Raw genomic sequence first — 13,144 nt, forward strand, 5'->3', positions numbered from 1 at the left:
AGGAACCGAATTAGAACCCCAAGAACTTAGGATAGGGACAACCTTAAACCCAACTGAAAGGGCCAATTTCATAGACCTTCTACACAAGTTCAAGGAGCTTTTCGCTTGGTTCTACAAAGACATGCCAGGAATCGACAGGGATATTGCAGAACACAGAATTCCAATCAAACCAGGTTTCAAACCTGTAAAGAAGAAGCTTCGTCGAATGAGGACCGAATGGGCTCTTAAAATCAAAGAAGAAGTCGATAAACAATTCAAAGTCGGGTTCATCAAAGTTTCCGAGTATTCAGACTGGGTGGCTAACATAGTACCCGTACCCAAAAAGGATGGGAGAATCAGAGTTTAGGTTGATTTCAGAGACTTAAACAAAGCAAGCCCCAAGGACGATTTCCCTCTACCACACATCGACATATTGGTAGACAATACAGCGGACCACGCGTTGTTATTCTTCATGGACGGCTATGCAGGGTATAATCAGATCGACTATTTTACTAAATGGGTCGAAGCGGCATCTTACACTAGTCTCACAGCCAAAAACGTGGCAAAGTTCATACAAACCAATATCATCTGTCGACACTACTACAAAATAAAACTATAGCAACACCATGAAAATGTTGCTAAATGTCTTAAAAATGTTGCCTTATACTTTAAGCAACACTTATAAGAGTGCTGCCTAAAGCTCCGTTGCAATAGCTCAATGCAACACTTTGTGCAACACTTTAACCTCAAAAGCAACACTTAAACAAAGTGTTGCACCTTTCATTAGTATGCAACACTTTTTCCGGCAACACTTTTATCTAGCAACTGCAACACTTTTGTTATTTAAAATGCAACACTATGTTAATCATTTGCAACATTTTTAATCGAATAAAGCAACACTTTCGACAAATAGGTGCAACACCTCTGACGTTGATAATGCAACATTTTTTATATAGACAATGCAACACTTTGGTAAGAGCCAGAGGCCAATAATTTTATTCCACAATAAAAAAACGTAAATACACTATTTGTTTTTTGATGAGTACTTAATGTTTATACTAACAATTACAATAGCATTAAATTACAACTTTCAACGCTAATTACAATGACGAGTCTAAGGCGCGTCTTAATCTTTAGCTTAATCTTGGTAAGAGCACCTACAGCCTTCCCCGCCTCAGCATCCTTGAACATTTGTTGCATTTGTTTCAACCGACCAGATCTACCACAATTGAATAATCACTTCTCTTTGAATCAACATATGAAGCTCTTTCTCATACAACAGTTGCAGACAAGTAGGAATATGAGTTGCAAATCAATAATCATTCATCAAAGCCAAAAAATTCATACTATATAGCTGCACAAAAAAAAATAGATTGTTAACATTCTCACATAGCATATACAAATATAATCTTGCATCAGACCCATTTCTATCACTAACCACAAAATGTCTGGTATGACACGAAGTTAAAGTAAGCACAAAATGGGCAGCAAGTTTGGCCACTACCCAGTACCCACTCTGAAATCAAATTCCTTCACCCAAAAAAACAAAACAAAGGAGTACTGTCGGCTTTAAGGGAGAGGGTTCAATGTACACAGTTGTGAAAATACAATACCTAATCACCAATTTAAATTAGAGAAGTGGGCTAAGTAATACTAGAAAATATTTTTACTAATCAAAAAATAAGAGAGAATTAAACAAGTGACTCACCATCTTGCTTATTAAGAGCTTTGGGAGTAAGATGAGCAACATCCTTTGCAAAATAGAGAACAAACATTGTCCTTTGGCAATACAATTCAACCATTCCATAGCTGCACCCACCAACACCTAATCATAAGAACAGGGAACCAACCCTGAAAGGACACATTTTGCCACATTTGATCATACTCCAAAGTGAATAATAATGAGGCGACTTTAGCAAAATCTGTATACTAGTGAAGAGAATTGTAAGTATAAAAGGGAAAGTAGCCATGACACAACAGCCACCAACAAAATAATAAACGAAAATACAGATCAGTGAAAAAAACCTTACTAAATGATAGAATAGTATAACATATATCAAAATCAGCAATTGTTCAAGAAGGACCATTTCAAAGAAGGACAAAAGATAGAATAATATAACAATAACCCTACCAATAATAAATTAGTTAATCATCACCAAGTAATTATAAAAATACAGAATGGTGAAACTAAAGACAAAATATAATGTGACTAAAAGATGAACTTACATGGTTAACATCGCGTCATCGCCATAAGCTTTATAAAGAGTGTGAGTTGGTAACTATTACAAATAAATGAATAGTTAGAGAATTGTCAAAGAATTAACATTTTCATTGTCAGACATATGATTTATGATATGAAGATAGAGAATTGTAAGAGAATTAAGTGAATAGTTAGAGAAGTAGTGGGGAAATATCAGCTCTCAATCTTTAACCTACAATACAGCTTCATTGTACTACAATTTGGCATATCACAAAATCTCATTTGTGACGACGACGTATCCGTCACTTTGGGAGTGACGGATACCATTTTCTCTCACAAATGACCCAAATAGAGGAGAGAGGGAAGCACATGGAGGTGCCCCCACCTTGTCCCTCCTATTCGTTTTGTGAGTGACATTACCCGTCACTCTCTCCGAACCCGTCTTCGTCTTGAAGACTAATTGTTTTGACTAATTTTGTTAAAATGGCAAGGACATTGAACAATAAAGACCATCCCACACACATTAAGATCTCATAAACAAAAATTTAGCAAATCATTCGAGATAAGAAATTAATTAAAGTGTTGGCATAATTTGTATAAAGTTCAAGAATGAGACAATAACAAAGTGCTTATGCTAATAATACCCACTGTATCTTTAATTTCCAAATAATAGTGTTCTTAACTATTCTCTATGCATTCAACCACAAAACAACTTTTAATCTCCTTGTATATTGGCAGCATCTTCAGGGATCAAATTAATAAAACACCACACATCCAACTTAACATCGTCTACCTACACTATAGTTGTCAACCTAACAATAATTTCAAATCAAACATACTTGGTATTTAACACAGGACCACTTGATTTGATCATAAATAAATTCATAAGTTTAATTTACATCAATTTTATCGCATCATATATATCTAATCAACTGCACAATAATTTGACCCGAATTTGATTTCTAGACAAAAGTCCCAATTTGTCATATAAACCCTAATCCCAAAACATAGAAATCTTACTCCCAAAACATTTAAATAAAATAAATCGAACAAGTAATTCTTGATTTTCGTATCAACAACTCACAATAAAGTTCGGAAAATTTAACATAACAATTTCAAAATTGTAAAAGACGAAATTATAACAAAAGCCACACCTCTTTTTGGGAGGATGAAGGTGGGCGGATGGCAGCACGTTGAAGCATAGGCAGCAAACTGGTGCACGGTTGGCGTACGGGTAACTGGTGCGATAAGGGTTTAGGGCGGTGGTGGTCTTCGGCTCTTCGCACTTGTCTCTGAAAAATGAATGTGGAAGATGTTTTAACGTGAAAGTGGGAAGATGAAGGGATCCTTTTATTTTATTTAAGTAGTAGTCCCTCCATTAAAATTCACTTGCAGTTTCTTTATACCCTAGGGTATTAGTAGGATTAAAAAAACTTTTAAAATTACATTGGGAAAGAAAATGGAAAGGTTAAAAATATTAAAAAAAAAATAAAGGTGGGGTTTTATGGTTGATTAGTATGGGGTATTGATGACATTTTTTGTAAATATAGATTTTTAATAAAGATATAATGGTCATTTTCTTAGCCAAATAAAGAAACATGTAAAGTGGAGGTGAATGGACGAAAAAAAATACTTGCAAAGTAGAGTTGAATGGAGGGAGTAGTGAGTAGTGAGTAGTGACTAACTAGGAGAGCAGATTTTTAAGTCTCATTTGTTAAGATTTTAAAGGGATAGGACACAAGATAAGACATAAAAGTGGGACACGTGATCTCTACACAATAACTAAAGTACAAAATATGAGGGAAATACTACGTAAGACTTGTAGGACTGTGCACTAGACGGAAGCGAAATGGCAAATATTGATGGACCCGAAATCGAGTCGGAACAGGATCGTGAGACTTTTGGTCAAGGATCGGATCGGATCGGATGGACCGATATTTGTTCATATTGATCGTCTTACGTTAACTTTATAAAAGAAATAGTAATGTTAGATAGCTAAATATGAAAAAATATATATTATTGAATTCCGATAACAAAAAATTAAGCATTTTTAGACAACATTTATAAAAAATCTTATATAAAATAACCTAAGATTAAAATTAAACCATAAAATCAGAAGTTGACCGGAAACACTGGTTCAAACCGAACGGAGCGAAAACGAGAATCTTTAAAAAGTTTGGATCGGAAACGGATTAAATTTTTTAATTACAATTTCGGTTTAGTCTAATTTTTCAATTTAAACTGGATTCTGCACAAGCTTACGTAGTTAATCGTAATTAATAAAAAATCTAAATAACTTTTGCAATAACTTATTATTTTTGACTTCAACACTTGCTAAATGTTGCATTATAAGTGCAACAATCTACAAAAGTGTTGCATTTTCTATGAAAATTTGCAACACTGTCTTAAAGTGTTGTATTTCTCTTCCAATATATGCAACATTTCAAGAAAAGTGTTGCAATAAACCTTATTTGGCAACACTTTGAGTACAAGTGTTGCTTGTTGATAACAAGATGTAAAAAATGCAACAAATTTTACAAGTGTTGCATGCTAAATGTTGCAATAGGTTCATTTTGTAGTAGTGCGATATGGTTGCCCACATGAGATCATCAATAACAATGGATAACATTTCCAGGCTGAGACTGAGCAACTACTAGCCAAATACAAGATCAAACACCACCATTCCTCGCCATACAGACCTCAAACTAATGGCGCGGTAGAGGCAGCTAACAAGAATGTCGTCACTATCCTCAAGAAAATGATCGACAATTATCGCGATTGGCCCAAAAAAATACCATTCGCTTTGTGGTGTTATCGCACATCAGTTAGGACGCCCACTGAGGCTACTCCTTTCTACTTGACATACGGTATATAAGCTGTACAACCAGTTGAACTAGAAATCCTGTAACACCCCCATATACCGAGGAGCCTTAACCAGACCTTCCTTAGCATATAGAGGCATTACCATCTTGGTTGCCCGAGGTAAGTAATCATCAAAAGTCGATAAAAGAACAATTATAGTTTTATTACAAGCGTTACAACTAAATAATACAATAAAGGTACAACTCGTCAGCTACACGTTATCTCTAACCGAACTCGTGACATCATACCTCCGGCCAAGACTCCAGCTGTCAACCACATCAACACCTGCTACGTCTGACTTCTCACCATAAGGGATCACGGCAGACACACAAACAAACAAGACAACCACACAAGGTCAGTAATGTTGAAAATGTAGATCTATATACTCAACATATTCATATATGTTTTATTTAATTTAATCATAAAATTAATTGGTGATCTTATGCATGCAAACAATAAAATAGTTAAAGAAGAAATATATATCTTACATTGGTATTTCGGTTTTTATGGGCACAAGTGAGTTCTCCTACTCACTTGTTCTTGAGCACTCCAAATGGAAGAACAAGGATTCAAGTATAGAATCCCTCCCAAAAGCATATACCCAAGGATAACTCATAATAACCAATATTATTTAGATATAGTAATAATATTAGTTTTACTTAAAATATGACACAAAATAAATTGTATTTTTTCTCTTGAATATTTCGGTCAAGAGGGAGTATTTTGTGAGGTTTTTATTTCTCTAGAAATCTCATAAGATGTGTAGAGAGAAAGCATTTTTCTTACACTAGAAAAATATAAAAGATGTGAATGAATAATTGTAGAGGAAACATCCTCTATTATCCAAGTGAAAACCGGTTGGAGGAAGTATGATGTCCAATGCATGGGCTAGTTTTTCTACCCAAGAAAAATAGGCATGCAATGCTACAAGTTAGGTTTTCATCATTGTGTTTTCCACTTAAACAATTAACACAATTTCTCCACTAACTCCCTCCATAATTTCGGCACTTTCATTATAAAATGGATGGTCCATTTTATTTTGTCATTTGTCAATTGTGACATATGTGACATATAACTTGACATGTGAAATTGTAATGTATTTTTAACATATTAAAAATCAACATACTCATAAAATATGTCATATACAAAATCGACTAGTAATTCGTAATTACTTGTACCAAAAGTGTTTTTAGAATTATAAACTACAACATTCGTATTTATAATAATTTATTCATTCCGTTTCAATTGTTTCGTAAACAATAATTTCATCTAAGTAATAAAACAATTCGATTACTTAGACCGTGTCTCATTTAATCATATAATAAGATACGTTAATTATACTTACAAAATCATCCGTCAATTTTAAGCAATTTAATTAACTCGTATCGGTATACGATTAATTAAATAATCAATTAAGAGTATTTCCCTATAGGTATGACCTAAGGGGATCAACTGATCACCACCGTCGCATGACAAGATAATGTCAAACTCTAGTTAGCCAATCATTACCGATATGTGTGGACCAGTTGATTTGTAAAATATTACATCCCACATGTATTCTTAAAATGAGATTTAAACATGTGATCATCATGATCAACTGTTGTGATCGCATTATTGTCGGAGGACACATATTCCAACAATCTCCCACTTGTCCTCGACAAGTGTACGTCACCAATTCTCTTGTCCTATTACTATCTCCCACTCAATGCAACGTGTCTTTCAGGTCGTACTTGCAAGTGATCATATCGAGAGTGGTTTCCTCGATCTGGAGAATAACTGATTGACCGGAATTATCCATCATGGATACCTTCCGAGCGTGGCCACGCATTTCCAGTTCATTACTCCTCGAGTGGCCCTGAGATATTGTTATAACCCTGACTAGGGGTGAACAATTCCTATCGCACTCATTCCCTTCGACTAGCCACAGCCATCATAACCCAAAATATGCCCATTTGACCCCATTTACGAAGGTCGTAGTAACACAAATCAAAGTTAATCTGAAACTGTGCCATCTTAGACGAATAGTCTTTAGTCAAAAGAATCGACTCATTAGAATACTATAGTAGCTCTCGCCACGACCAGGCTATATAAATTTGCCAGAACTCTATAAGCGGTGATCGCCCGACAAAGTGTTCCTAATGATCACCGCCTATGTGATCGACTAGTCATCTCACATGACTCTATGGCACTTGAACTTGCCATAAATCGCATCACATTCTAGTCACTTCGAGACGTCACCTCATACAAGCGACTATGGGCTAATACTATGTTAATCCGGGTTCACTTTAACGGGGTTCAATGTCGTCTCTACAACCCGTTTGGATGTAACAAAGTATAATAAAAGAGTTTTAAACTAAAACTCGAACGACAAATGCAATTATCACATATGAATAGTCAATGCCTGATTACTATTTCATATTCTATAATCTAATTTGATCTTGAATGTAGTTGTTCATCTCAATTTAATTGAAATGACATGACTTATCATGCTAAGATTATGAGAAGGCTTTGGTTAGTAGGTTTTATAAACTTCTTGTACCTTACTCAACCCTACTACATACTCGTTTTCCTTTGTAATGTATACATTTGCATTACAAAACTTTCTGAGTACGTGTCGAGATCCAATCAAGACATAGGCCCTCTAGCCTAAGAATAGCTCCCACTGTTTTCACAGTGTGCGGGACTCATCTTTCTTGCACATCTCATGATTGCAAGTGTACTCAATTTCCGTTATAAATATCTCTCATTGTTCTTTATTGCCTAGAACGATTCTAGAAAATCTACTTCTTAATTAACATTGCCACAATGGTATCTTAACCATCCTAATTTGTTTTGATTATGGTTTTGTCGGAAACCATGTGAAATCTCAATTGTCAATTGTCATTTGTGTAACACCCTTACACAAAATTGCATCATAAACACTTTGCTTCACTTCCTTAATGCTTCTGCAAGCACTTAAGGGTAATCTTTATGGCTTACTTGGTAAAGATTACTTAAATTCGATTTTGAAAACAATTCATCATACTCAAAGTATATGAAGTGTTATACATCATTACTTATTTAATTGATCCGGCAGCGGAAGCAAATGGAATCAATCAAATATGTTCAATTTTAATTGAACTAGTCATGAATCTTATCAACATACGACTTCTTATTGACGCTAATATCATGTGGATTTATCTTCATAAATCCGGATATTCAAGATGTATTATATTACTCCAAAAGTCTTAAATCATTCGCAATGATCAATATGTCATCCACATATAAGACTAATTAAAATTTTCGTAACTCCCACTAAACTCCATGTATAAACACAACTTCTCGACTTATCGAGAAAAGTTTTATAACATGATCAAATCATTGATTCCAACTCATTGATGTCCTACTTAAGATTCTCTCTTAAGTTTCACATTATCTTAGGATTGCAAGAATCTACAAAACTCAAGACATGTATTGAATACATTCCTTCTATTGAAGAAGTGGGTTTTAGATTCACTCGCTATGTATTTCATAATAATGAAACACAATCCCTAAGAAGATCCAAATAGACTTAAGCATTTCAACTAGCGCAAAACCCTTTGCCACCAATCAAGCCTTGAAAACTGTCTTTATTAGTGCAAAACCCTTTGACACTAATCAAGCCTTTTATTTCGGATTTTCATGGTTCTAAGCCTTGTATTGAGTTGTGACTTAAACACTCTTATGTAAGTCATTTGTTGATTACTTTCCAGAAGTAATTAACTTGAATCAAACAATTTCTTTGTAAGTTGTAAGCTTTTTACTTTCTTAAAAGTAGCATGAATTCATCATTTTTAACAAGTGACGAATTTAACCTCCTAGGTTTTAAAGAAACAATATCTTACACAAAACGTCTTATGTAGTCAAGAAAGACCAGTTTCTTGCGACATAATATTCTCTGTGGCATTCTTTGTGGCTCTTGAATAATTTCTCCCACTCTGTCTTCTAGAAATAAACTTGTATTTTAGAAAGACAGCTTCATGAGCCGCAAACCCGTCGTACTCGTGATAATTGAAAGGGAAAAATGAGCATTTGTTTCTTGTGAAAACTTACAAACATGGTACCCTTACCATTTCATATCTCATATGATTCGATTTAGTGGAAAAATAATTTAGACAAAAATGATAATATCCCCAAAAGGATCAAGTAACTCAAAGTAACTTGATTGAAGTTCAAACCCTATCGAATAGCGTTTGATTTCTTATCCAACCACACATTATTCCATAATGCGTGCTAAGAGAGATTAACTTGTGATACTATATCACATTTCCTTTGGCTTATATCAAAGTCTTCACTTTGATAATCCCATCACGACTAAATCGTGATTCCTTGAACTTTTTAAACTTCTTCAAAGATTTTTCTATTTACCTTATTAAGTGAACACATTAGCGTCAACTTAAATCGTTAGTAAAAGAAAATGATCAACCTATTTTGGATCGATGATTTACAACCTCAATCTCCTTTTCAACCAAAAGGCACGAGACATCTTGCTTTGAATACAAGATACGCATATACCATTAACAATCTAATGGTTTCAAGAGTACTCGATAACTCTTTGCGTTCATCATTCCAAAATTTAAGGTTTAATCTTGGGTTACCAATTTGAATCTTACATCATCTACATGATATATCATTCTAGTTTGGTTTAGAATATAATCACCTTGATAATGGGCTAGCCATACATCAAATCGTGTTGTATAGGGTCACAAAAGTGAAAACCTCTTTTGTATCTTAACAAGTTTATATTCTTATTTAGAGTTTATGCACTTAATAGTCACAATTAAGTACAACTTTAAATCCAAAAACTAGATTGAGTACACAATTACTCTATCTCTCGACATTATTGTTGCTAGTCGTCATATTCTAATCATCTTATGTGTCGAATACAATGATGAAAACCTCCACTGGTTTCTAATATTGACGAAGTGGTACTAGCAAAATTTATGTTTAATCAAATAAACATTTAAAGAAGAAGGTCCCATTAGATGTCCCACAACTAACTTGTTGATTCTTCAATAATTTGGGGTAGTTTCCTTTCTTCTGTCCAACATTTAAGACAATGGAAACTTTATCGGTCGGGATTGATAGGTTTAGTATCGTTATTCTCAACAACTTTACTTTTAACATTACCTTGTATCAATTCCATTATAATTTTTACTTCTTGAACCTCATTCTCATCTTAACGGTTTAAGAGAATGCTCCCACTTATTTCAATGAGTCTTTGCTTTGAGAAGCAAAATTGAATTCATGAAGATTACTCTTCATTTGTTCTTTTTAGTTTTAAAACTTTCATTGAAGTGGTTGCGATATTTTGGTCAATTACGAATTCCAACAAATCTAATTACCAAAACAATTTATCATTTCAAGGTACTTAATTCAATTAAGTATATGAAAAACAATCCATTGTAAGTAGATGTGTTAGTCAAGAATCAAAAACCTGTTTGATAATGAATAACTTTAATCTATATTCTTTACAAGAGATCCTTAGCAATGGTACATTTGAGGTTTTAGAAGCAAATTCATATTTGTCTTTAGTTACGATGTTTTAATGGAGATTTGAATCAAAAATCGAAATGATATCGTATATGAATGTGGTAAAGAAATAGAACAATGTAATAACGGAATAGTGGAAAACTTAACATTTATCGTTATAATAATACTTGTAAACAAGTATAGCATTTACATAGTGACCTCTACCCAACTATGATAAATGATTCCAAGATCCAAATTCATATTAACTTGGGCACGGTGTGGCTGATACATCCCTTATCAATATAACTCGGTGGATTAACATTTTAATCGATTCTACTTTTAGAACTCTTGGTCGATAAAATTACATTAACTTTTATCTTTAGCCCAAAACACATCCGACAAGGGCACGGTGTGGCCGATACATCCCTTATCAAAAACTTTTGTTGAGTTCAACCCAAATTTCAAATAAATGTGTCCATGATCCAAATCCACATCAACTTGGGCACGGTGTGGCCGATACATCCCTTATCAACATGAATTCGGTGGATAGACATTTATCACCCACTTCCCCTACGTAACAAGGTTTGTACCCCAGTGTGGCCGAGCGCACTCCCTCACGAAATAGGTTTTCATGGTTTCTACTCTTTGGTAAGGCTAAGTCTCAATTGTTTATTTTAGCGAGAGGTCATGTCAATTTATTATCTATCACGTTTTAAGTGAACTAAAGCGGTGAACTACGATAATTATAATTGACACGGTCGAAGTACTCGATTAAATGAAAATGCATGTTTTAGTTATGGCGATTTAGCGATGCATGCGACATATAAATAAAATGGAAAGCATAAAAATAAATCCTAGTATGGCCTTCCTAAAATAGAAAATCTAATTAACTATTACATATTCGGAAACCAACTCCATTGGTCCCTTGAACTTCGGTTGAGGCATGCATCTCGAGGCAACACCGTCTTTATGTATCGTCTTTCTTGAGTGACATCGTCTTCAAGGAACTCCGAAATAATTAAATTACATAACAAATTACATAATTTCCTATTATACATTTGTAATTAAAATAAAATAAATCTATTAAATTAAAAAACGGTGATACAAGATCACAATAAATTACAACCGAATCGATATTCCCATACATTTCGGGTAATACCAATTAAAACTAAGGCCATACTAAGTAAAAATTACATAATTCAAAAATTACATAAAATAAAATTATGACAATCATAAATAAAATGCAGCATTATAATATGTATGAACATGCCCAATTTTATTCCAAATCGCCTTTAAGGAGCCAATATCGTATATTACACGGTTTTTACGGATTTGCGTGATTCAACGTTTTATAATCACGATAATTACATAAATTCATATTTATGCACAAGTTAATTACCCTAACTTCTTAGGACTCAAAATTAGTCTTCACTAACTATTTGACTATAATTAACTCATATTTTTTAAAATTGTTCATTAAAGGACCCAAAATTACAATAAAATGCTATAAACATCAAATAAATCACCAAAAATTCAAATAAATTTGAAATTTGAAATTTAAACTCATGAACATTCTGGAAAAATATCATGACACTCATAATGTTCAAAAACTTAGTTGAAAAATTTCGAAAGTTATCGGGAAAAACAATGTTGCGGTTTATCGGATTTATCAATAAAAATCATAAAAACATGAGAAAAATTATATTCATCAACTTTTCAATTTTAGATCTGAAAAAGATAATAAAATTCAACATGTGACGTTTTTTCTTAGTCATGAAGTATGTTTTAGCAATTTTTCACTAATTAAGTCACTATTTATGCTATTTTTCATCAAAAATCCATAAATCATGCATGAAGACTTCATTATAGCCAATTATTTTACATACATCTTGGAAAATTGCATGTAACAACATACTAAATTTTTATGACCAGATTCAAAATATTTCTCATATTAACCTATTTTTCATTTAAATTCGATTTTTATCATGAAAAATCCATTTTTTGAGCATAAGAACTCATAAAATTATGAAAATTTCCAGATCATCTAAAAATAATATATTTGAAAACATATCCAAAAACCATTGGAAAATTCTAAGTTTAGCTAATTTTCATCCAAAAATGACATTTTTATCATAAAAATCACATTTTAATGCCAATATTATATAAAATGAACAATAAAATCCATAAATTAACCAAAATATCCTAAATATATTTTAAGATCAGAAAATTTAACATGCTTAAATGAATTTCGTGATATATCATAATAACACAAATTTATAAGTTTTATATGTTAATCGTATAACTCGGAAAAATTATAACCGATTTGTATGCAAACAACCAAAGGCTCATGATACCGCTTGTTGGAAATATAGATCTATATACTCAACATATTCATATATGTTTTATTTAATTTAATCATAAAATTAATTGGTGATCTTATGCATGCAAACAATAAAATAGTTAAAGAAGAAATCTATATCTTACATTGGTATTTCGGTTTTTATGGGCACAAGTGAGTTCTCCTACTCACTTGTTCTTGAGCACTCCAAATTGAAGAACAAGGATTCAAGTATAGAATCCCTCCCAAAAGCATATACCCAAGGAAAACTCATA

The 13,144-nt window shown here is 33.1% G+C and overlaps 1 long non-coding RNA gene across 1 annotated transcript; it reads right to left on the minus strand.

Annotated features, from left to right (window-relative positions):
- Nucleotides 1-947: 947 nt before the first annotated feature.
- On the minus strand, nucleotides 948-3,560 carry LOC141600410 (uncharacterized). The gene is made up of 4 exons (XR_012524315.1): nucleotides 3,334-3,560; nucleotides 2,206-2,258; nucleotides 1,688-1,830; nucleotides 948-1,333 (listed from the first exon to the last, which is right to left on the minus strand). It is a non-coding gene; the product is annotated as an uncharacterized LOC141600410 (long non-coding RNA).
- Between the last annotated feature and the right edge of the window lie 9,584 nt (nucleotides 3,561-13,144).

Source organism: Silene latifolia, chromosome 9 (genome assembly GCF_048544455.1).
Source record: "Silene latifolia isolate original U9 population chromosome 9, ASM4854445v1, whole genome shotgun sequence".
NCBI classification, from domain to species: Eukaryota; Viridiplantae; Streptophyta; class Magnoliopsida; order Caryophyllales; family Caryophyllaceae; genus Silene; species Silene latifolia.